At 42.7% G+C, this 25,236-nt stretch overlaps 11 non-coding genes across 11 annotated transcripts; all 11 read right to left on the bottom strand.

Moving 5' to 3' along the window:
* Positions 1–2,697: 2,697 nt before the first annotated feature.
* TRNAI-AAU (transfer RNA isoleucine (anticodon AAU)) lies at positions 2,698–2,771 on the bottom strand. Its single transcript has one exon. It is a non-coding gene; the product is annotated as a tRNA-Ile (tRNA).
* Positions 2,772–3,495: 724 nt separating this feature from the next.
* On the bottom strand, positions 3,496–3,569 carry TRNAI-AAU (transfer RNA isoleucine (anticodon AAU)). The gene has a single exon. It is a non-coding gene; the product is annotated as a tRNA-Ile (tRNA).
* Positions 3,570–5,832: 2,263 nt separating this feature from the next.
* Positions 5,833–5,906, bottom strand: TRNAI-AAU (transfer RNA isoleucine (anticodon AAU)). Its single transcript has one exon. It is a non-coding gene; the product is annotated as a tRNA-Ile (tRNA).
* A 1,524-nt stretch (positions 5,907–7,430) lies between these two features.
* Positions 7,431–7,504, bottom strand: TRNAI-AAU (transfer RNA isoleucine (anticodon AAU)). Its single transcript has one exon. It is a non-coding gene; the product is annotated as a tRNA-Ile (tRNA).
* A 677-nt stretch (positions 7,505–8,181) lies between these two features.
* Positions 8,182–8,255, bottom strand: TRNAI-AAU (transfer RNA isoleucine (anticodon AAU)). Its single transcript has one exon. It is a non-coding gene; the product is annotated as a tRNA-Ile (tRNA).
* A 1,475-nt stretch (positions 8,256–9,730) lies between these two features.
* Positions 9,731–9,804, bottom strand: TRNAI-AAU (transfer RNA isoleucine (anticodon AAU)). The gene has a single exon. It is a non-coding gene; the product is annotated as a tRNA-Ile (tRNA).
* Positions 9,805–12,662: 2,858 nt separating this feature from the next.
* TRNAI-AAU (transfer RNA isoleucine (anticodon AAU)) lies at positions 12,663–12,736 on the bottom strand. Its single transcript has one exon. It is a non-coding gene; the product is annotated as a tRNA-Ile (tRNA).
* A 724-nt stretch (positions 12,737–13,460) lies between these two features.
* On the bottom strand, positions 13,461–13,534 carry TRNAI-AAU (transfer RNA isoleucine (anticodon AAU)). The gene has a single exon. It is a non-coding gene; the product is annotated as a tRNA-Ile (tRNA).
* A 2,261-nt stretch (positions 13,535–15,795) lies between these two features.
* Positions 15,796–15,869, bottom strand: TRNAI-AAU (transfer RNA isoleucine (anticodon AAU)). Its single transcript has one exon. It is a non-coding gene; the product is annotated as a tRNA-Ile (tRNA).
* A 4,285-nt stretch (positions 15,870–20,154) lies between these two features.
* Positions 20,155–20,228, bottom strand: TRNAI-AAU (transfer RNA isoleucine (anticodon AAU)). Its single transcript has one exon. It is a non-coding gene; the product is annotated as a tRNA-Ile (tRNA).
* A 1,508-nt stretch (positions 20,229–21,736) lies between these two features.
* TRNAI-AAU (transfer RNA isoleucine (anticodon AAU)) lies at positions 21,737–21,810 on the bottom strand. The gene has a single exon. It is a non-coding gene; the product is annotated as a tRNA-Ile (tRNA).
* Positions 21,811–25,236: the final 3,426 nt, after the last annotated feature.

Genomic DNA, 25,236 nt, shown 5'->3' with positions numbered 1-25,236 from the left:
TAGAACTGGGACAAAGAAGGTTAAATGCATCTCATTGGTCATTTCCCACAGCAGTACTGACCTGTGACCATTTATGGACTGCTGCTTCCAACAAAACAGTAAACTTGTCATAGTAAATCTAAAGCTGTGGGTGGGAATCCTGCATCAATCTAATGCTTCTGCAGACATTTTTCCCAAATTGACAAAGTGGCCAATACAGGGATCAAATACGCTAACTTGGCGTTTATAGCACCATGCTCAGTCAGAAAAAGTATGCCTTCTGACTGGAGCATAGGAGGGAGGCCAGTTGCAGGGGGGAGTTTTCTTCCCTTGAAAGAAAATGCCTAACTCATTCACAAATACAACCCTTATCCTCACAACAACATTGGTTATGTCCGCAGTAGTACTGACTCGTGACTATGTATGCACAGCTGCTTCCAACAAAACAGCAATCTTGTGTTAGTAACTCTAAAGCTGTGAGTGCCAATTCTGCATCAATCTCATGCTTCTGCAGAAATATTTCCCAAAATGCCAAAGTGGCCAATACGGGGATCGAACCCGTGACCTTGGCGTTATTAGCACCACGCTCTAACCGGCCAGCTGAGAGTCCTGTTTCTGACTGGAGCATAAGAGGGAGGCCAGTTGCAGGGGGATTTTTTCTTCCATTGGAAAAAAAATGCCTAACTCATTCACACATACAACCCTTATCCTCACAACAATCTAAAGAAAAACTCCATGTGATCTGAAGGAAATTCATGAATATTACAATTATCTTCAAACTGACGTGTGGCCTGCGTCACATTTAAGTAATACTGAGACAAAGAAGGTTAAATGCATCTCATTGGTCATTTCCCACAGCAGTACTGACCTGTGACCATTTATGGACTGCTGCTTCCAACAAAACAGTAAACTTGTCATAGTAAATCTAAAGCTGTGGGTGGGAATTCTGCATCAATCTAATGCTTCTGCAGACATTTTTCCCAAATTGACAAAGTAGCCAATACAGGGATCAAATACGCTAACTTGGCGTTATTAGCACCATGCTCAGTCAGAAAAAGTATGCCTTCTGACTGGAGCATAGGAGGGAGGCCAGTTGCAGGGGGGAGTTTTCTTCCCTTGAAAGAAAATGCCTAACTCATTCACAAATACAGCCCTTATCCTCACAACAACATTGGTTATGTCCCGCAGCAGTACTGACCCGTGACCATGTATGCACAGCTGCTTCCAACAAAACAGCAATCTTGTGTTAGTAACTCTAAAGCTGTGAGTGCCAATTCTGCATCAATCTCATGCTTCTGCAGAAATATTTCCCAAAATAACAAAGTGGCCAATACGGGGATCGAACCCGTGACCTTGGCGTTATTAGCACCACGCTCTAACCAGCCAGCTGAGAGTCCTGTTTCTGACTGGAGCATAAGAGGGAGGCCAGTTGCAGGGGGATTTTTTCTTCCATTGGAAAAAAAATGCCTAACTCATTCACACATAAAACCCTTATCCTCACAACAACCTAAAGAAAAACTACATGTGATCTGAAGGAAATTCATGAATATGACAATTATCTTCAAACTGACTTGTAGCCTGCATCACATTTAAGTAGAACTGGGACAAAGAAGGTTAAATGCATCTCATTGGTCATTTCCCACAGCAGTACTGACCTGTGACCATTTATGGACTGCTGCTTCCAACAAAACAGTAAACTTGTCATAGTAAATCTAAAGCTGTGGGTGGGAATTCTGCATCAATCTAATGCTTCTGCAGACATTTTTCCCAAATTGACAAAGTGGCCAATACAGAGTCAAATACGCTAACTTGGCGTTATTAGCACCATGCTCAGTCAGAAAAAAGTATGACTTCTGACTGGAGCATAGGAGGGAGGCCAGTTGCAGGGGGGAGCTTTCTTCCCTTGAAAGAAAATGCCTAACTCATTCACAAATACAGCCCTTATCCTCACAACAACATTGGTTATGTCCCGCAGCAGTACTGACCCGTGACCATGTATGCACAGCTGCTTCCAACAAAACAGCAATCTTGTGTTAGTAACTCTAAAGCTGTGAGTGCCAATTCTGCATCAATCTCATGCTTCTGCAGAAATATTTCCCAAAATGACAAAGTGGCCAATACGGGGATCGAACCCGTGACCTAGCACCACGCTCTAACCAACTGAGCTATCCGACCAGCTGAGAGTCCTGTTTCTGACTGGAGCATAAGAGGGAGGCCAGTTGCAGGGGGATTTTTTCTTCCCTTGGAAAAAAAATGCCTAAGTCATTCACACATAAAACCCTTATCCTCACAACAACCTAAAGAAAAACTACATGTGATCTGAAGGAAATTCATGAATATGACAATTATCTTCAAACTGACTTGTAGCCTGCATCACATTTAAGTAGAAGTGGGACAAAGAAGGTTAAATGCATCTCATTGGTCATTTCCCACAGCAGTACTGACCTGTGACCATTTATGGACTGCTGCTTCCAACAAAACAGCAAACTAGTCATAGTAAATCTAAAGCTGTGGGTGGGAATTCTGCATCAATCTCATGCTTCTGCAGAAATATTTCCCAAATTGACAAAGTGGCCAATACTGGGATCAAATTCGCTAACTTGGCGTGATTAGCACCATGCTCAGTCAGAAAAAGTATGCCTTCTGACTGGAGCAAGGGAGGGAGGCCAGTTGCATCAATCTCATCCTTCTGCAGAAATATTTCCCAAAATGACAAAGTGGCCAATACGGGGATCGAACCCGTGACTTTGGCATTATTAGCACCACGCTCTAACCAACTGAGCTAACCGGCCAGCTGAGAGGCATATTTCTGACTGGAGCATAAGAGGGAGGCCAGTTGCAGGGGGATTTTTTCTTCCCTTGGAAAAAAATGCCTAACTCATTCACACATAAAACCCTTATCCTCACAACAACCTAAAGAAAAACTACATGTGATCTGAAGGAAATTCACGAATATGACAATTATCTTCAAACTGACTTGTAGCCAGCATCACATTTAAGTAGAACTGGGACAAAGAAGGTTAAATGCATCTCATTGGTCATTTCCCACAGCAGTACTGACCTGTGACCATTTATGGACTGCTGCTTCCAACAAAACAGCAAACTAGTCATAGTAAATCTAAAGCTGTGGGTGGGAATTTTGCATCAATCTCATGCTTCTGCAGAAATATTTCCCAAATTGACAAAGTGGCCAATACTGGGATCAAATTCGCTAACTTGGCTTGATTAGCACCATGCTCAGTCAGAGAAAGTATGCCTTCTGAATGGAGCATAGGAGGGAGGCCAGTTGCAGGGGGGAGTTTTCTTCCTTTGAAAGAAAATGCCTAACTCATTCACAAATACAACCCTTATCCTCACAACAACATTGGTTATGTCCGCAGCAGTACTGACCCGTGACTATGTATTCACAGCTGCTTCCAACAAAACAGCAATCTTGTGTTAGTAACTCTAAAGCTGTGAGTGCCAATTCTGCATCAATCTCATCCTTCTGCAGAAATATTTCCCAAAATGACAAAGTGGCCAATACGGGGATCGAACCCGTGACCTTGGCGGTATTAGCACCACGCTCTAACCAACTGAGCTAACCGGCCAGCTGAGAGTCTTTTTCCCTTGGAAAAAAATGCCTAACTCATTCACACATAAAACCCTTATCCTCACAACAACCTAAAGAAAAACTACATGTGATCTGAAGGAAATTCATGAATATGACAATTATCTTCAAACTGCCTTGTAGCCTGCATCACATTTAAGTAGAACTGGGACAAAGAAGGTTAAATGCATCTCATTGGTCATTTCCCACAGCAGTACTGACCTGTGACCATTTATGGACTGCTGCTTCCAACAAAACAGTAAACTTGTCATAGTAAATCTAAAGCTGTGGGTGGGAATTCTGCATCAATCTAATGCTTCTGCAGACATTTTTCCCAAATTGACAAAGTGGCCAATACAGAGTCAAATACGCTAACTTGGCGTTATTAGCACCATGCTCAGTCAGAAAAAGTATGCCTTCTGACTGGAGCATAGGAGGGAGGCCAGTTGCAGGGGGGAGCTTTCTTCCCTTGAAAGAAAATGCCTAACTCATTCACAAATACAGCCCTTATCCTCACAACAACATTGGTTATGTCCCGCAGCAGTACTGACCCGTGACCATGTATGCACAGCTGCTTCCAACAAAACAGCAATCTTGTGTTAGTAACTCTAAAGCTGTGAGTGCCAATTCTGCATCAATCTCATGCTTCTGCAGAAATATTTCCCAAAATGACAAAGTGGCCAATACGGGGATCGAACCCGTGACCTTGGCGTTATTAGCACCACGCTCTAACCGGCCAGCTGAGAGTCCTGTTTCTGACTGGAGCATAAGAGGGAGGCCAGTTGCAGGGGGATTTTTTCTTCCATTGGAAAAAAAAATGCCTAACTCATTCACACATAAAACCCTTATCCTCACAACAACCTAAAGAAAAACTAAATGTGATCTGAAGGAAATTCACGAATATGACAATTATCTTCAAACTGACTTGTAGCCTGCATCACATTTAAGTAGCACTGGGACAAAGAAGGTTAAATGCATCTCATTGGTCATTTCCCACAGCAGTACTGACCTGTGACCATTTATGGACTGCTGCTTCCAACAAAACAGCAAACTAGTCATAGTAAATCTAAAGCTGTGGGTGGGAATTCTGCATCAATCTCATGCTTCTGCAGAAATATTTCCCAAATTGACATAGTGGCCAATACTGGGATCAAATTCGCTAACTTGGCGTGATTAGCACCATGCTCAGTCAGAAAAAGTATGCCTTCTGACTGGAGCAAGGGAGGGAGGCCAGTTGCAGGGGGGAGTTTTCTTCCCTTGTAAGAAAATGCCTAACTCATTCACAAATACAACCCTTATCCTCACAACAACATTGGTTATGTCCGCAGCAGTACTGACCCGTGACTATGTATGCACAGCTGCTTCCAACAAAACAGCAATCTTGTGTTAGTAACTCTAAAGCTGTGAGTGCCAATTCTGCATCAATATCATCCTTCTGCAGAAATATTTCCCAAAATGACAAAGTGGCCAATACAGGGATCGAACCCGTGACCTTGGCATTATTAGCACCACGTTCTAACCTACTGAGCTAACCGGCCAGCTGAAAGGCATATTTCTGACTGGAGCATAAGAGGGAGGCCAGTTGCAGGGGGATTTTTTCTTCCATTGGAAAAAAAAATGCCTAACTCATTCACACATAAAACCCTTATCCTCACAACAACCTAAAGAAAAACTAAATGTGATCTGAAGGAAATTCACGAATATGACAATTATCTTCAAACTGACTTGTAGCCTGCATCACATTTAAGTAGCACTGGGACAAAGAAGGTTAAATGCATCTCATTGGTCATTTCCCACAGCAGTACTGACCTGTGACCATTTATGGACTGCTGCTTCCAACAAAACAGCAAACTAGTCATAGTAAATCTAAAGCTGTGGGTGGGAATTCTGCATCAATCTCATGCTTCTGCAGAAATATTTCCCAAATTGACATAGTGGCCAATACTGGGATCAAATTCGCTAACTTGGCGTGATTAGCACCATGCTCAGTCAGAAAAAGTATGCCTTCTGACTGGAGCAAGGGAGGGAGGCCAGTTGCAGGGGGGAGTTTTCTTCCCTTGTAAGAAAATGCCTAACTCATTCACAAATACAACCCTTATCCTCACAACAACATTGGTTATGTCCGCAGCAGTACTGACCCGTGACTATGTATGCACAGCTGCTTCCAACAAAACAGCAATCTTGTGTTAGTAACTCTAAAGCTGTGAGTGCCAATTCTGCATCAATCTCATCCTTCTGCAGAAATATTTCCCAAAATGACAAAGTGGCCAATACGGGGATCGAACCCGTGACCTTGGTGTTATTAGCACCACGCTCTAACCAACTGAGCTAACCGGCCAGCTGAGAGGCATATTTCTAACTGGAGCATAAGAGGGAGGCCAGTTGCAGGGGGATTTTTTCTTCCCTTGGAAAAAAATGCCTAACTCATTCACACATAAAACCCTTATCCTCACAACAACCTAAAGAAAAACTACATGTGATCTGAAGGAAATTCACGAATATGACAATTATCTTCAAACTGACTTGTAGCCTGCATCACATTTCAGTAGAACTGGGACAAAGAAGGTTAAATGCATCTCATTGGTCATTTCCCACAGCAGTACTGACCTGTGACCATTTATGGACTGCTGCTTCCAACAAAACAGGAAACTAGTCATAGTAAATCTAAAGCTGTGGGTGGGAATTCTGCATCAATCTCATGCTTCTGCAGAAATATTTCCCAAATTGACAAAGTGGCCAATACTGGGATCAAATTCGCTAACTTGGCGTGATTAGCACCATGCTCAGTCAGAAAAAGTATGCCTTCTGACTGGAGCATAGGAGGGAGGCCAGTTGCAGGGGGGAGCTTTCTTCCCTTGAAAGAAAATGCCTAACTCATTCACAAATACAACCCTTATCCTCACAACAACATTGGTTATGTCCGCAGCAGTACTGACCCGTGACTATGTATGCACAGCTGCTTCCAACAAAACAGCAATCTTGTGTTAGTAACTCTAAAGCTGTGAGTGCCAATTCTGCAACAATCTCATGCTTCTGCAGAAATATTTCCCAAAATGACAAAGTGGCCAATACAGGGATCAAACCCGTGACCTTGGCGTTATTAGCACCACACTCTAACCAACTGAGCTAACCAACCAGCTGAGATTCTTGTTTCTGACTGGAGCATAAGAGGGAGGCCAGTTGCAGGGGGATTTTTTCTTCCCTTGGAAAACAAATGCCTAAGTCATTCACACATAAAACCCTTATCCTCACAACAACCTAAAGAAAAACTACATGTGATCTGAAGGAAATTCATGAATATGACAATTATCTTCAAACTGACTTGTAGCCTGCATCACATTTAAGTAGAACTGGGACAAAGAAGGTTAAATGCATCTCATTGGTCATTTCCCACAGCAGTACTGACCTGTGACCATTTATGGACTGCTGCTTCCAACAAAACAGGAAACTAGTCATAGTAAATCTAAAGCTGTGGGTGGGAATTCTGCATCAATCTCATGCTTCTGCAGAAATATTTCCCAAATTGACAAAGTGGCCAATACTGGGATTAAATTCGCTAACTTGGCGTGATTAGCACCATGCTCAGTCAGAAAAAGTATGCCTTCTGACTGGAGCATAGGAGGGAGGCCAGTTGCAGGGGGGAGTTTTCTTCCCTTGAAAGAAAATGCCTAACTCATTCACAAATACAACCCTTATCCTCACAACAACATTAGTTATGTCTGCAGCAGTAGTGACCCGTGACTATGTATGCACAGCTGCTTCCAACAAAAAAAACAATCTTGTGTTAGTAACTCTAAAGCTGTGAGTGCCAATTCTGCATCAATCTCATCCTTCTGCAGAAATATTTCCCAAAATGACAAAGTGGCCAATACGGGGATCGAACCCATGACCTTGGCGTTATTAGCACCACGCTCTAACCAACTGAGCTAACCGGCCAGCTGAGAGTCTTTTTCCCTTGAAAAAAAATGCCTAACTCATTCACACATAAAACCCTTATCCTCACAACAACCTAAAGAAAAACTACATGTGATCTGAAGGAAATTCATGAATATGACAATTATCTTCAAACTGACTTGTAGCCTGCATCACATTTAAGTAGAACTGGGACAAAGAAGGTTAAATGCATCTCATTGGTCATTTCCCACAGCAGTACTGACCTGTGACCATTTATGGACTGCTGCTTCCAACAAAACAGCAAACTAGTCATAGTAAATCTAAAGCTGTGGGTGGGAATTCTGCATCAATCTCATGCTTCTGCAGAAATATTTCCCAAATTGACAAAGTGGCCAATACTGGGATCAAATTCGCTAACTTGGCGTGATTAGCACCATGCTCAGTCAGAAAAAGTATGCCTTCTGACTGGAGCATAGGAGGGAGGCCAGTTGCAGGGGGGAGTTTTCTTCCCTTGAAAGAAAATGCCTAACTCATTCACAAATACAACCCTTATCCTCACAACAACATTGGTTATGTCCCGCAGCAGTACTGACCCGTGACCATGTATGCACAGCTGCTACCAACAAAACAGCAATCTTGTGTTAGTAACTCTAAAGCTGTGAGTGCCAATTCTGCATCAATCTCATCCTTCTGCAGAAACATTTCCGAAAATGACAAAGTGGCCAATACGGGGATCGAACCCGTGACCTTGGCGTTATTAGCACCACGCTCTAACCAACTGAGCTAACCGGCCAGCTGAGAGTCTTTTTCCCTTGGAAAAAAATGCCTAACTCATTCACACATAAAACCCTTATCCTCACAACAACCTAAAGAAAAACTACATGTGATCTGAAGGAAATTCATGAATATGACAATTATCTTCAAACTGACTTGTAGCCTGCATCACATTTAAGTAGAACTGGGACAAAGAAGGTTAAATGCATCTCATTGGTCATTTCCCACAGCAGTACTGACCTGTGACCATTTATGGACTGCTGCTTCCAACAAAACAGGAAACTAGTCATAGTAAATCTAAAGCTGTGGGTGGGAATTCTGCATCAATCTCATGCTTCTGCAGAAATATTTCCCAAATTGACAAAGTGGCCAATACTGGGATCAAATTCGCTAACTTGGCGTGATTAGCACCATGCTCAGTCAGAAAACGTATGCCTTCTGACTGGAGCATAGGAGGGAGGCCAGTTGCAGGGGGGAGCTTTCTTCCCTTGAAAGAAAATGCCTAACTCATTCACAAATACAACCCTTATCCTCACAACAACATTGGTTATGTCCGCAGCAGTACTGACCCGTGACTATGTATGCACAGCTGCTTCCAACAAAACAGCAATCTTGTGTTAGTAACTCTAAAGCTGTGAGTGCCAATTCTGCAACAATCTCATGCTTCTGCAGAAATATTTCCCAAAATGACAAAGTGGCCAATACAGGGATCAAACCCGTGACCTTGGCGTTATTAGCACCACACTCTAACCAACTGAGCTAACCAACCAGCTGAGAGTCTTGTTTCTGACTGGAGCATAAGAGGGCGGCCAGTTGCAGGGGGATTTTTTCTTCCCTTGGAAAAAAAATGCCTAAGTCATTCACACATAAAACCCTTATCCTCACAACAACCTAAAGAAAAACTACATGTGATCTGAAGGAAATTCATGAATATGACAATAATCTTCAAACTGAATTGTAGCCTGCATCACATTTAAGTAGAACTGGGACAAAGAAGGTTAAATGCATCTCATTGGTCATTTCCCACAGCAGTACTGACCTGTGACCATTTATGGACTGCTGCTTCCAACAAAACAGGAAACTAGTCATAGTAAATCTAAAGCTGTGGGTGGGAATTCTGCATCAATCTCATGCTTCTGCAGAAATATTTCCCAAATTGACAAAGTGACCAATACTGGGATCAAATTCGCTAACTTGGCGTGATTAGCACCATGCTCAGTCAGAAAAAGTATGCCTTCTGACTGGAGCATAGGAGGGAGGCCAGTTGCAGGGGGGAGTTTTCTTCCCTTGAAAGAAAATGCCTAACTCATTCACAAATACAACCCTTATCCTCACAACAACATTAGTTATGTCTGCAGCAGTACTGACCCGTGACTATGTATGCACAGCTGCTTCCAACAAAACAGCAATCTTGTGTTAGTAACTCTAAAGCTGTGAGTGCCAATTCTGCATCAATCTCATTCTTCTGCAGAAATATTTCCCAAAATGACAAAGTGGCCAATACGGGGATCGAACCCGTGACCTTGGCGTTATTAGCACCACGCTCTAACCAACTGAGCTAACCGGCCAGCTGAGAGTCTTTTTCCCTTGGAAAAAAAATGCCTAACTCATTCACACATAAAACCCTTATCCTCACAACAACCTAAAGAAAAACTGCATGTGATCTGAAGGAAATTCATGAATATGACAATTATCTTCAAACTGACTTGTAGCCTGCATCACATTTAAGTAGAACTGGGACAAAGAAGGTTAAATGCATCTCATTGGTCATTTCCCACAGCAGTACTGACCTGTGACCATTTATGGACTGCTGCTTCCAACAAAACAGTAAACTTGTCATAGTAAATCTAAAGCTGTGGGTGGGAATCCTGCATCAATCTAATGCTTCTGCAGACATTTTTCCCAAATTGACAAAGTGGCCAATACAGGGATCAAATACGCTAACTTGGCGTTTATAGCACCATGCTCAGTCAGAAAAAGTATGCCTTCTGACTGGAGCATAGGAGGGAGGCCAGTTGCAGGGGGGAGTTTTCTTCCCTTGAAAGAAAATGCCTAACTCATTCACAAATACAACCCTTATCCTCACAACAACATTGGTTATGTCCGCAGTAGTACTGACTCGTGACTATGTATGCACAGCTGCTTCCAACAAAACAGCAATCTTGTGTTAGTAACTCTAAAGCTGTGAGTGCCAATTCTGCATCAATCTCATGCTTCTGCAGAAATATTTCCCAAAATGCCAAAGTGGCCAATACGGGGATCGAACCCGTGACCTTGGCGTTATTAGCACCACGCTCTAACCGGCCAGCTGAGAGTCCTGTTTCTGACTGGAGCATAAGAGGGAGGCCAGTTGCAGGGGGATTTTTTCTTCCATTGGAAAAAAAATGCCTAACTCATTCACACATACAACCCTTATCCTCACAACAATCTAAAGAAAAACTCCATGTGATCTGAAGGAAATTCATGAATATTACAATTATCTTCAAACTGACGTGTGGCCTGCGTCACATTTAAGTAATACTGAGACAAAGAAGGTTAAATGCATCTCATTGGTCATTTCCCACAGCAGTACTGACCTGTGACCATTTATGGACTGCTGCTTCCAACAAAACAGTAAACTTGTCATAGTAAATCTAAAGCTGTGGGTGGGAATTCTGCATCAATCTAATGCTTCTGCAGACATTTTTCCCAAATTGACAAAGTAGCCAATACAGGGATCAAATACGCTAACTTGGCGTTATTAGCACCATGCTCAGTCAGAAAAAGTATGCCTTCTGACTGGAGCATAGGAGGGAGGCCAGTTGCAGGGGGGAGTTTTCTTCCCTTGAAAGAAAATGCCTAACTCATTCACAAATACAGCCCTTATCCTCACAACAACATTGGTTATGTCCCGCAGCAGTACTGACCCGTGACCATGTATGCACAGCTGCTTCCAACAAAACAGCAATCTTGTGTTAGTAACTCTAAAGCTGTGAGTGCCAATTCTGCATCAATCTCATGCTTCTGCAGAAATATTTCCCAAAATAACAAAGTGGCCAATACGGGGATCGAACCCGTGACCTTGGCGTTATTAGCACCACGCTCTAACCAGCCAGCTGAGAGTCCTGTTTCTGACTGGAGCATAAGAGGGAGGCCAGTTGCAGGGGGATTTTTTCTTCCATTGGAAAAAAAATGCCTAACTCATTCACACATAAAACCCTTATCCTCACAACAACCTAAAGAAAAACTACATGTGATCTGAAGGAAATTCATGAATATGACAATTATCTTCAAACTGACTTGTAGCCTGCATCACATTTAAGTAGAACTGGGACAAAGAAGGTTAAATGCATCTCATTGGTCATTTCCCACAGCAGTACTGACCTGTGACCATTTATGGACTGCTGCTTCCAACAAAACAGTAAACTTGTCATAGTAAATCTAAAGCTGTGGGTGGGAATTCTGCATCAATCTAATGCTTCTGCAGACATTTTTCCCAAATTGACAAAGTGGCCAATACAGAGTCAAATACGCTAACTTGGCGTTATTAGCACCATGCTCAGTCAGAAAAAAGTATGACTTCTGACTGGAGCATAGGAGGGAGGCCAGTTGCAGGGGGGAGCTTTCTTCCCTTGAAAGAAAATGCCTAACTCATTCACAAATACAGCCCTTATCCTCACAACAACATTGGTTATGTCCCGCAGCAGTACTGACCCGTGACCATGTATGCACAGCTGCTTCCAACAAAACAGCAATCTTGTGTTAGTAACTCTAAAGCTGTGAGTGCCAATTCTGCATCAATCTCATGCTTCTGCAGAAATATTTCCCAAAATGACAAAGTGGCCAATACGGGGATCGAACCCGTGACCTAGCACCACGCTCTAACCAACTGAGCTATCCGACCAGCTGAGAGTCCTGTTTCTGACTGGAGCATAAGAGGGAGGCCAGTTGCAGGGGGATTTTTTCTTCCCTTGGAAAAAAAATGCCTAAGTCATTCACACATAAAACCCTTATCCTCACAACAACCTAAAGAAAAACTACATGTGATCTGAAGGAAATTCATGAATATGACAATTATCTTCAAACTGACTTGTAGCCTGCATCACATTTAAGTAGAAGTGGGACAAAGAAGGTTAAATGCATCTCATTGGTCATTTCCCACAGCAGTACTGACCTGTGACCATTTATGGACTGCTGCTTCCAACAAAACAGCAAACTAGTCATAGTAAATCTAAAGCTGTGGGTGGGAATTCTGCATCAATCTCATGCTTCTGCAGAAATATTTCCCAAATTGACAAAGTGGCCAATACTGGGATCAAATTCGCTAACTTGGCGTGATTAGCACCATGCTCAGTCAGAAAAAGTATGCCTTCTGACTGGAGCAAGGGAGGGAGGCCAGTTGCATCAATCTCATCCTTCTGCAGAAATATTTCCCAAAATGACAAAGTGGCCAATACGGGGATCGAACCCGTGACTTTGGCATTATTAGCACCACGCTCTAACCAACTGAGCTAACCGGCCAGCTGAGAGGCATATTTCTGACTGGAGCATAAGAGGGAGGCCAGTTGCAGGGGGATTTTTTCTTCCCTTGGAAAAAAATGCCTAACTCATTCACACATAAAACCCTTATCCTCACAACAACCTAAAGAAAAACTACATGTGATCTGAAGGAAATTCACGAATATGACAATTATCTTCAAACTGACTTGTAGCCAGCATCACATTTAAGTAGAACTGGGACAAAGAAGGTTAAATGCATCTCATTGGTCATTTCCCACAGCAGTACTGACCTGTGACCATTTATGGACTGCTGCTTCCAACAAAACAGCAAACTAGTCATAGTAAATCTAAAGCTGTGGGTGGGAATTTTGCATCAATCTCATGCTTCTGCAGAAATATTTCCCAAATTGACAAAGTGGCCAATACTGGGATCAAATTCGCTAACTTGGCTTGATTAGCACCATGCTCAGTCAGAGAAAGTATGCCTTCTGAATGGAGCATAGGAGGGAGGCCAGTTGCAGGGGGGAGTTTTCTTCCTTTGAAAGAAAATGCCTAACTCATTCACAAATACAACCCTTATCCTCACAACAACATTGGTTATGTCCGCAGCAGTACTGACCCGTGACTATGTATTCACAGCTGCTTCCAACAAAACAGCAATCTTGTGTTAGTAACTCTAAAGCTGTGAGTGCCAATTCTGCATCAATCTCATCCTTCTGCAGAAATATTTCCCAAAATGACAAAGTGGCCAATACGGGGATCGAACCCGTGACCTTGGCGGTATTAGCACCACGCTCTAACCAACTGAGCTAACCGGCCAGCTGAGAGTCTTTTTCCCTTGGAAAAAAATGCCTAACTCATTCACACATAAAACCCTTATCCTCACAACAACCTAAAGAAAAACTACATGTGATCTGAAGGAAATTCATGAATATGACAATTATCTTCAAACTGCCTTGTAGCCTGCATCACATTTAAGTAGAACTGGGACAAAGAAGGTTAAATGCATCTCATTGGTCATTTCCCACAGCAGTACTGACCTGTGACCATTTATGGACTGCTGCTTCCAACAAAACAGTAAACTTGTCATAGTAAATCTAAAGCTGTGGGTGGGAATTCTGCATCAATCTAATGCTTCTGCAGACATTTTTCCCAAATTGACAAAGTGGCCAATACAGAGTCAAATACGCTAACTTGGCGTTATTAGCACCATGCTCAGTCAGAAAAAGTATGCCTTCTGACTGGAGCATAGGAGGGAGGCCAGTTGCAGGGGGGAGCTTTCTTCCCTTGAAAGAAAATGCCTAACTCATTCACAAATACAGCCCTTATCCTCACAACAACATTGGTTATGTCCCGCAGCAGTACTGACCCGTGACCATGTATGCACAGCTGCTTCCAACAAAACAGCAATCTTGTGTTAGTAACTCTAAAGCTGTGAGTGCCAATTCTGCATCAATCTCATGCTTCTGCAGAAATATTTCCCAAAATGACAAAGTGGCCAATACGGGGATCGAACCCGTGACCTTGGCGTTATTAGCACCACGCTCTAACCGGCCAGCTGAGAGTCCTGTTTCTGACTGGAGCATAAGAGGGAGGCCAGTTGCAGGGGGATTTTTTCTTCCATTGGAAAAAAAAATGCCTAACTCATTCACACATAAAACCCTTATCCTCACAACAACCTAAAGAAAAACTAAATGTGATCTGAAGGAAATTCACGAATATGACAATTATCTTCAAACTGACTTGTAGCCTGCATCACATTTAAGTAGCACTGGGACAAAGAAGGTTAAATGCATCTCATTGGTCATTTCCCACAGCAGTACTGACCTGTGACCATTTATGGACTGCTGCTTCCAACAAAACAGCAAACTAGTCATAGTAAATCTAAAGCTGTGGGTGGGAATTCTGCATCAATCTCATGCTTCTGCAGAAATATTTCCCAAATTGACATAGTGGCCAATACTGGGATCAAATTCGCTAACTTGGCGTGATTAGCACCATGCTCAGTCAGAAAAAGTATGCCTTCTGACTGGAGCAAGGGAGGGAGGCCAGTTGCAGGGGGGAGTTTTCTTCCCTTGTAAGAAAATGCCTAACTCATTCACAAATACAACCCTTATCCTCACAACAACATTGGTTATGTCCGCAGCAGTACTGACCCGTGACTATGTATGCACAGCTGCTTCCAACAAAACAGCAATCTTGTGTTAGTAACTCTAAAGCTGTGAGTGCCAATTCTGCATCAATATCATCCTTCTGCAGAAATATTTCCCAAAATGACAAAGTGGCCAATACAGGGATCGAACCCGTGACCTTGGCATTATTAGCACCACGTTCTAACCTACTGAGCTAACCGGCCAGCTGAAAGGCATATTTCTGACTGGAGCATAAGAGGGAGGCCAGTTGCAGGGGGATTTTTTCTTCCCTTGGAAAAAAATGCCTAACTCATTCACACATAAAACCCTTATCCTCACAACAACCTAAAGAAAAACTACATGTGATCTGAAGGAAATTCACGAATATGACAATTATCTTCAAACTGACTTGTAGCCAGCATCACATTTAAGTAGAACTGGGACAAAGAAGGTTAAATGCATCTCATTGGTCATTTCCCACAGCGGTACTGACCTGTGACCATTTATGGACTGCTGCTTCCAACAAAACAGCAAACTAGTCATAGTAAATCTAAAGCTGTGGGTGGGAATTCTGCATCAATCTCATGCTTCTGCAGAAATATTTCCCAAATTGACAAAGTGGCCAATACTGGGATCAAATTCGCTAACTTGGCTTGATTAGCACCATGCTCAGTCAGAAAAAGTATGCCTTCTGACTGGAGCATAGGAGGGAGGCCAGTTGCAGGGGGGAGTTTTCTTCCTTTGAAAGAAAATGCCTAACTCATTCACAAATACAACCCTTATCCTCACAACAACATTGGTTATGTCCGCAGCAGTACTGACCCGTGACTATGTATGCACAGCTGCTTCCAACAAAACAGCAATCTTGTGTTAGTAACTCTAAAGCTGTGAGTGCCAATTCTGCATCAATCTCATCCTTCTGCAGAAATATTTCCCAAAATGACAAAGTGGCCAATACGGGGATCGAACCCGTGACCTTGGCGTTATTAGCACCACGCTCTAACCAACTGAGCTAACCGGCCAGCTGAGAGTCTTTTTCCCTTGGAAAAAAATGCCTAACTCATTCACACATAAAACCCTTATCCTCACAACAACCTAAAGAAAAACTACATGTGATCTGAAGGAAATTCATGAATATGACAATTATCTTCAAACTGACTTGTAGCCTGCATCACATTTAAGTAGAACTGGGACAAAGAAGGTTAAATGCATCTCATTGGTCATTTCCCACAGCAGTACTGACCTGTGACCATTTATGGACTGCTGCTTCCAACAAAACAGTAAACTTGTCATAGTAAATCTAAAGCTGTGGGTGGGAATTCTGCATCAATCTAATGCTTCTGCAGACATTTTTCCCAAATAAACAAAGTGGCAAATACAGAGTCAAATACGCTAACTTGGCGTTATTAGCACCATGCTCAGTCAGAAAAAGTATGCCTTCTGACTGGAGCATAGGAGGGAGGCCAGTTGCAGGGGGGAGCTTTCTTCCCTTGAAATAAAATGCCTAACTCATTCACAAATACAGCCCTTATCCTCACAACAACATTGGTTATGTCCCGCAGCAGTACTGACCCGTGACCATGTATGCACAGCTGCTTCCAACAAAACAGCAATCTTGTGTTAGTAACTCTAAAGCTGTGAGTGCCAATTCTGCATCAATCTCATGCTTCTGCAGAAATATTTCCCAAAATGACAAAGTGGCCAATACGGGGATCGAACCCGTGACCTTGGCGTTATTAGCACCACGCTCTAACCGGCCAGCTGAGAGTCCTGTTTCTGACTGGAGCATAAGAGGGAGGCCAGTTGCAGGGGGATTTTTTCTTCCCTTGGAAAAAAATGCCTAACTCATTCACACATAAAACCCTTATCCTCACAACAACCTAAAGAAAAACTACATGTGATCTGAAGGAAATTCACGAATATGACAATTATCTTCAAACTGACTTGTAGCCTGCATCACATTTAAGTAGAACTGGGACAAAGAAGGTTAAATGCATCTCATTGGTCATTTCCCACAGCAGTACTGACCTGTGACCATTTATGGACTGCTGCTTCCAACAAAACAGGAAACTAGTCATAGTAAATCTAAAGCTGTGGGTGGGAATTCTGCATCAATCTCATGCTTCTGCAGAAATATTTCCCAAATTGACAAAGTGGCCAATACTGGGATCAAATTCGCCAACTTGGCGTGATTAGCACCATGCTCAGTCAGAAAAAGTATGCCTTCTGACTGGAGCATAGGAGGGAGGCCAGTTGCAGGGGGGAGCTTTCTTCCCTTGAAAGAAAATGCCTAACTCATTCACAAATACAACCCTTATCCTCACAACAACATTGGTTATGTCTGCAGCAGTACTGACCCGTGACTATGTATGCACAGCTGCTTCCAACAAAACAGCAATCTTGTGTTAGTAACTCTAAAGCTGTGAGTGCCAATTCTGCAACAATCTCATGCTTCTGCAGAAATATTTCCCAAAATGACAAAGTGGCCAATACATGGATCGAACCCGTGACCTTGGCGTTATTAGCTCCACACTCTAACCAACTGAGCTAACCAACCAGCTGAGAGTCTTGTTTCTGACTGGAGCATAAGAGGGAGGCCAGTTGTAGGGGGATTTTTTCTTCCCTTGGAAAAAAAATGCCTAAGTCATTCACACATAAAACCCTTATCCTCACAACAACCTAAAGAAAAACTACATGTGATCTGAAGGAAATTCATGAATATGACAATTATCTTCAAACTGACTTGTAGCCTGCATCACATTTAAGTAGAACTGGGACAAAGAAGGTTAAATGCATCTCATTGGTCATTTCCCACAGCAGTACTGACCTGTGACCATTTATGGACTGCTGCTTCCAACAAAACAGGAAACTAGTCATAGTAAATCTAAAGCTGTGGGTGGGAATTCTGCATCAATCTCATGCTTCTGCAGAAATATTTCCCAAATTGACAAAGTGGCCAATACTGGTATCAAATTCACTAACTTGGCGTGATTAACACCATGCTCATTCAGAAAAAGTATGCCTTCTGACTGGAGCATAGGAGGGAGGCCAGTTGCAGGGGGGAGTTTTCTTCCCTTGAAAGAAAATGCCTAACTCATTCACAAATACAACCCTTATCCTCACAACAACATTAGTTATGTCTGCAGCAGTACTGACCCGTGACTATGTATGCACAGCTGCTTCCAACAAAACAGCAATCTTGTGTTAGTAATTCTAATGCTGTGGGTGCCAATTCTGCATCAATCTCATGCTTCTGCAGAAATATTTCCCAAAATGACAAAGTGGCCAATACAGGGATCGAACCCATGACCTTGGCTTTATTAGCACCACGCTCTAACCAACAGAGCTAACCGGCCAGCTGAGAGCCGTGTTTCTGAGTGGAGCATAAGAGGGAGGCCAGTTGCAGGGGGATTTTTTCTTCCCTTGGAAAAAAAATGCCTAACTCATTCACAAATACAACCCTTATCCTCACAACAACCTAAAGGAAAACTACATGTGATCTGAAGGAAATTCATGAATATTACAATTATCTTCAAACTGACTTGTGGCCTGAATCACATTTAAGTAGAACTGGGACAAAGAAGGTTAAATGCATCTCATTGGACGTCCCGCAGCAGTACTGACCCGTGACCATTTATGGACTGCTGCTTGAAACAAAACAGCAAACTAGTCATAGTAAATCTAAAGCTGTGGGTGGGAATTCTGCATCAGTCTCATGCTTCTGCAGAAATATTTCCCAAATTGACAAAGTGGCCAATACTGGGATCAAATTCGCTAACTTGGCGTGATTAGCACCATGCTCAGTGAGATAAAGTGACTGGAGCATAAGAGGGAGGCCAGTTGCAGGGGGATTTTTTCTTCCCTTGGAAAAAAAATGCCTAACTCATTCACACATACAACCCTTATCCTCACAACAATCTAAAGAAAAACTCCATGTGATCTGAAGGAAATTCATGAATATTACAATTATCTTCAAACTGACGTGTGGCCTGCGTCACATTTAAGTAATACTGAGACAAAGAAGGTTAAATGCATCTCATTGGTCATTTCCCACAGCAGTACTGATCTGTGACCATTTATGGACTGCTGCTTCCAACAAAACAGTAAACTTGTCATAGTAAATCTAAAGCTGTGGGTGGGAATTCTGCATCAATCTAATGCTTCTGCAGACATTTTTCCCAAATTGACAAAGTGGCCAATACAGGGATCAAATACGCTAACTTGGCGTGATTAGCACCATGCTCAGTCAGAAAAAGTATGCCTTCTGACTGGAGCATAGGAGGGAGGCCAGTTGCAGGGGGGAGCTTTCTTCCCTTGAAATAAAATGCCTAACTCATTCACAAATACAGCCCTTATCCTCACAACAACATTGGTTATGTCCCGCAGCAGTACTGACCCGTGACCATGTATGCACAGCTGCTTCCAACAAAACAGCAATCTTGTGTTAGTAACTCTAAAGCTGTGAGTGCCAATTCTGCATCAATCTCATGCTTCTGCAGAAATATTTCCCAAAATGACAAAGTGGCCAATACGGGGATCGAACCCGTGACCTTGGCGTTATTAGCACCACGCTCTAACCGGCCAGCTGAGAGTCCTGTTTCTGACTGGAGCATAAGAGGGAGGCCAGTTGCAGGGGGATTTTTTCTTCCATTGGAAAAAAATGCCTAACTCATTCACACATAAAACCCTTATCCTCACAACAACCTAAAGAAAAACTAAATGTGATCTGAAGGAAATTCACGAATATGACAATTATCTTCAAACTGACTTGTAGCCTGCATCACATTTAAGTAGCACTGGGACAAAGAAGGTTAAATGCATCTCATTGGTCATTTCCCACAGCAGTACTGACCTGTGACCATTTATGGACTGCTGCTTCCAACAAAACAGCAAACTAGTCATAGTAAATCTAAAGCTGTGGGTGGGAATTCTGCATCAATCTCATGCTTCTGCAGAAATATTTCCCAAATTGACAAAGTGGCCAATACTGGGATCAAATTCGCTAACTTGGCGTAATTAGCACCATGCTCAGTCAGAAAAAGTATGCCTTCTGACTGGAGCATAGTAGGGAGGCCAGTTGCAGGGGGCAGTTTTCTTCCCTTGAAAGAAAATGCCTAACTCATTCACAAATACAACCCTTATCCTCACAACAACATTGGTTATGTCCGCAGCAGTACTGACCCGTGACTATGTATGCACAGCTGCTTCCAACAAAACAGCAATCTTGTGTTAGTAACTCTAAAGCTGTGAGTGCCAATTCTGCATCAATCTCATCCTTCTGCAGAAATATTTCCCAAAATGACAAAGTGGCCAATACGGGGATCGAACCCGTGACCTTGGTGTTATTAGCACCACACTCTAACCAACTGAGCTAAACGGCCAGCTGAGAGGCATATTTCTAACTGGAGCATAAGAGGGAGGCCAGTTGCAGGGGGATTTTTTCTTCCCTTGGAAAAAAATGCCTAACTCATTCACACATAAAACCCTTATCCTCACAACAACCTAAAGAAAAACTACATGTGATCTGAAGGAAATTCACGAATATGACAATTATCTTCAAACTGACTTGTAGCCTGCATCACATTTAAGTAGAACTGGGACAAAGAAGGTTAAATGCATCTCATTGGTCATTTCCCACAGCAGTACTGACCTGTGACCATTTATGGACTGCTGCTTCCAACAAAACAGGAAACTAGTCATAGTAAATCTAAAGCTGTGGGTGGGAATTCTGCATCAATCTCATGCTTCTGCAGAAATATTTCCCAAATTGACAAAGTGACCAATACTGGGATCAAATTCGCCAACTTGGCGTGATTAGCACCATGCTCAGTCAGAAAAAGTATGCCTTCTGACTGGAGCATAGGAGGGAGGCCAGTTGCAGGGGGGAGCTTTCTTCCCTTGAAAGAAAATGCCTAACTCATTCACAAATACAACCCTTATCCTCACAACAACATTGGTTATGTCCGCAGCAGTACTGACCCGTGACTATGTATGCACAGCTGCTTCCAACAAAACAGCAATCTTGTGTTAGTAACTCTAAAGCTGTGAGTGCCAATTCTGCAACAATCTCATGCTTCTGCAGAAATATTTCCCAAAATGACAAAGTGGCCAATACGGGGATCGAACCCGTGACCTTGGACTCTAACCAACTGAGCTAACCAACCAGCTGAGAGTCTTGTTTCTGACTGGAGCATAAGAGGGAGGCCAGTTGTAGGGGGATTTTTTCTTCCCTTGGAAAAAAAATGCCTAAGTCATTCACACATAAAACCCTTATCCTCACAACAACCTAAAGAAAAACTACATGTGATCTGAAGGAAATTCATGAATATGACAATTATCTTCAAACTGACTTGTAGCCTGCATCACATTTAAGTAGAACTGGGACAAAGAAGGTTAAATGCATCTCATTGGTCATTTCCCACAGCAGTACTGACCTGTGACCATTTATGGACTGCTGCTTCCAACAAAACAGGAAACTAGTCATAGTAAATCTAAAGCTGTGGGTGGGAATTCTGCATCAATCTCATGCTTCTGCAGAAATATTTCCCAAATTGACAAAGTGGCCAATACTGGTATCAAATTCACTAACTTGGCGTGATTAGCACCATGCTCATTCAGAAAAAGTATGCCTTCTGAATGGAGCATAGGAGGGAGGCCAGTTGCAGGGGGGAGTTTTCTTCCCTTGAAAGAAAATGCCTAACTCATTCACAAATACAACCCTTATCCTCACAACAACATTAGTTATGTCTGCAGCAGTACTGACCCGTGACTATGTATGCACAGCTGCTTCCAACAAAACAGCAATCTTGTGTTAGTAACTCTAAAGCTGTGAGTGCCAATTCTGCATCAATCTCATCCTTCTGCAGAAATATTTCCCAAAATGACAAAGTGGCCAATACGGGGATCGAACCCGTGACCTTGGAGTTATTAGCACCATGCTCTAACCAACTGAGCTAACCGGCCAGTTGAGAGGCATACTTCTGACTGGAGCATAAGAGGGAGGCCAGTTGCAGGGGGACTTTTTCTTCCCTTGGAAAAAAAAATGCCTAACTCATTCACACATAATACCCTTATCCTCACAACAACCTAAAGAAAAACTACATGTGATCTGAAGGAAATTCACGAATATGACAATTATCTTCAAACTGACTTGTAGCCTGCATCACATTTAAGTAGAACTGGGACAAAGAAGGTTAAATGGATCTCATTGGTCATTAGTAACTCTAAAGCTGTGAGTGCCAATTCTGCATCAATCTCATGATTCTGCAGAAATATTTCCCAAAATGACAAAGTGCCCAATACGGGGATCAAACCCGTAACCTTGGCGTTATTAGCACCACGCTCTAACCAACTGAGCTAACCGGCCAGCTGAGAGTCCTGTTTCTGACTGGAGCACAAGAGGGAGGCCAGTTGCAGGGGTATTTTTTCTTCCCTTGGAAAAAAATGCCTAACTCATTCACACATAAAACCCTTATCCTCACAACAACCTAAAGAAAAACTACATGTGATCTGAAGGAAATTCATGAATATGACAATTATCTTCAAACTGACTTGTAGCCTGCATCACATTTAAGTAGAACTGGGACAAAGAAGGTTAAATGCATCTCATTGGAAGTGCCGCAGCAGTACTGACCCGTGACCATTTATGGACTGCTGCTTGAAACAAAACAGCAAACTAGTCATAGTAAATCTAAAGCTGTGGGTGGGAATTCTGCATCAATCTCATGCTTCTGCAGAAATATTTCCCAAATTGACAAAGTGGCCAATGCTGGGATCAAATTCGCTAACTTGGCGTGATTAGCACCATGCTCAGTCAGAAAAAGTACGCCTTCTGACTGGAGCATAGGAGGGAGGCCAGTTGCGGGGGGGAGTTTACTTCCCTTGAAAGAAAATGCCTAACTCATTCACAAATACAACCCTTATCCTCACAACAACATTGGTTATGTCCCGCAGCATTACTGACCCGTGACCATGTATGCACAGCTGCTTCCAACAAAACAGCAATCTTGTGTTAGTAATTCTAATGCTGTGGGTGCCAATTCTGCATTAAACTCATGCTTCTGCAGAAATATTTCCCAAAAATGACAAAGTGGCCAATACAGGGATCGAACCCATGACCTTGGCTTTATTAGCACCACGCTCTAACCAACTGAGCTAACCGGCCATCTGAGAGCTGCGTTTCTGAGTGGAGCATAAGAGGGAGGCCAGTTGCAGGGGGATTTTTTCTTCCCTTGGAAAAAAAATGCCTAACTCATTCACAAATACAACCCTTATCCTCACAACAACCTAAAGGAAAACTACATGTGATCTGAAGGAAATTCATGAATATTACAATTATCTTCAAACTGACTTGTGGCCTGAATCACATTTAAGTAGAACTGGGACAAAGAAGGTTAAATGCATCTCATTGGACGTCCCGCAGCAGTACTGACCCGTGACCATTTATGGACTGCTGCTTGAAACAAAACAGCAAACTAGTCATAGTACATCTAAAGCTGTGGGTGGGAATTCTGCATCAGTCTCATGCTTCTGCAGAAATATTTCCCAAATTGACAAAGTGGCCAATACTGGGATCAAATTCGCTAACTTGGCGTGATTAGCACCATGCTCAGTCAGATAAAGTGACTGGAGCATAAGAGGGAGGCCAGTTGCAGGGGGATTTTTTCTTCCCTTGGAAAAAAAATGCCTAACTCATTCACACATACAATCCTTATCCTCACAACAATCTAAAGAAAAACTCCATGTGATCTGAAGGAAATTCATGAATATTACAATTATCTTCAAACTGACGTGTGGCCTGCGTCACATTTAAGTAATACTGAGACATAGAAGGTTAAATGCATCTCATTGGTCATTTCCCACAGCAGTACTGACCTGTGACCATTTATGGACTGCTGCTTCCAACAAAACAGTAAACTTGTCATAGTAAATCTAAAGCTGTGGGTGGGAATTCTGCATCAATCTAATGCTTCTGCAGACATTTTTCCCAAATTGACAAAGTGGCCAATACAGGGATCAAATACGCTAACTTGGCGTTATTAGCACCATGCTCAGTCAGAAAAAGTATGCCTTCTGACTGGAGCATAGGAGGGAGGCCAGTTGCAGGGGGGAGTTTTCTTCCCTTGAAAGAAAATGCCTAACTCATTCACAAATACAGCCCTTATCCTCACAACAACATTGGTTATGTCCCGCAGCAGTACTGACCCGTGACCATGTATGCACAGCTGCTTCCAACAAAACAGCAATCTTGTGTTAGTAACTCTAAAGCTGTGAGTGCCAATTCTGCATCAATCTCATGCTTCTGCAGAAATATTTCCCAAAATGACAAAGTGGCCAATACGGGGATCGAACCCGTGACCTTGGCGTTATTAGCACCACGCTCTAACCGGCCAGCTGAGAGTCCTGTTACTGACTGGAGCATAAGAGGGAGGCCAGTTGCAGGGGGATTTTTTCTTCCATTGGAAAAAAAATGCCTAACTCATTCACACATAAAACCCTTATCCTCACAACAACCTAAAGAAAAACTACATGTGATCTGAAGGAAATTCATGAATATGACAGTTATCTTCAAACTGACTTGTAGCCTGCATCACATTTAAGTAGAACTGGGACAAAGAAGGTTAAATGCATCTCATTGGTCATTTCCCACAGCAGTACTGACCTGTGACCATTTATGGACTGCTGCTTCCAACAAAACAGTAAACTTGTCATAGTAAATCTAAAGCTGTGGGTGGGAATTCTGCATCAATCTCATGCTTCTGCAGAAATATTTCCCAAATTGACAAAGTGGCCAATGCTGGGATCAAATTCGCTAACTTGGCGTGATTAGCACCATGCTCAGTCAGAAAAAGTACGCCTTCTGACTGGAGCATAGGAGGGAGGCCAGTTGCGGGGGGGAGTTTACTTCCCTTGAAAGAAAATGCCTAACTCATTCACAAATACAACCCTTATCCTCACAACAACATTGGTTATGTCCCGCAGCAGTACTGACCCGTGACCATGTATGCAGAGCTGCTTCCAACAAAACAGCAATCTTGTGTTAGTAATTCTAATGCTGTGGGTGCCAATTCTGCATCAATCTTATGCTTCTGCAGAAATATTTCCCAAAATGACAAAGTGGCCAATACAGGGATCGAACCCATGACCTTGGCTTTATTAGCACCACGCTCTAACCAACAGAGCTAACCGGCCAGCTGAGAGCCGTGTTTCTGAGTGGAGCATAAGAGGGAGGCCAGTTGCAGGGGGATTTTTTCTTCCCTTGGAAAAAAAATGCCTAACTCATTCACAAATACAACCCTTATCCTCACAACAACCTAAAGGAAAACTACATGTGATCTGAAGGAAATTCATGAATATTACAATTATCTTCAAACTGACTTGTGGCCTGAA

The sequence above is a fragment of the Ambystoma mexicanum genome, chromosome 1p (assembly GCF_040938575.1).
Source record: "Ambystoma mexicanum isolate Mex_15411 chromosome 1p, UKY_AmexF1_1, whole genome shotgun sequence".
NCBI lineage: Eukaryota > Metazoa > Chordata > Amphibia > Caudata > Ambystomatidae > Ambystoma > Ambystoma mexicanum.
Note: the sequence above shows the minus strand (reverse complement) of the source record. Positions and strands in the feature narration are given on the sequence as shown.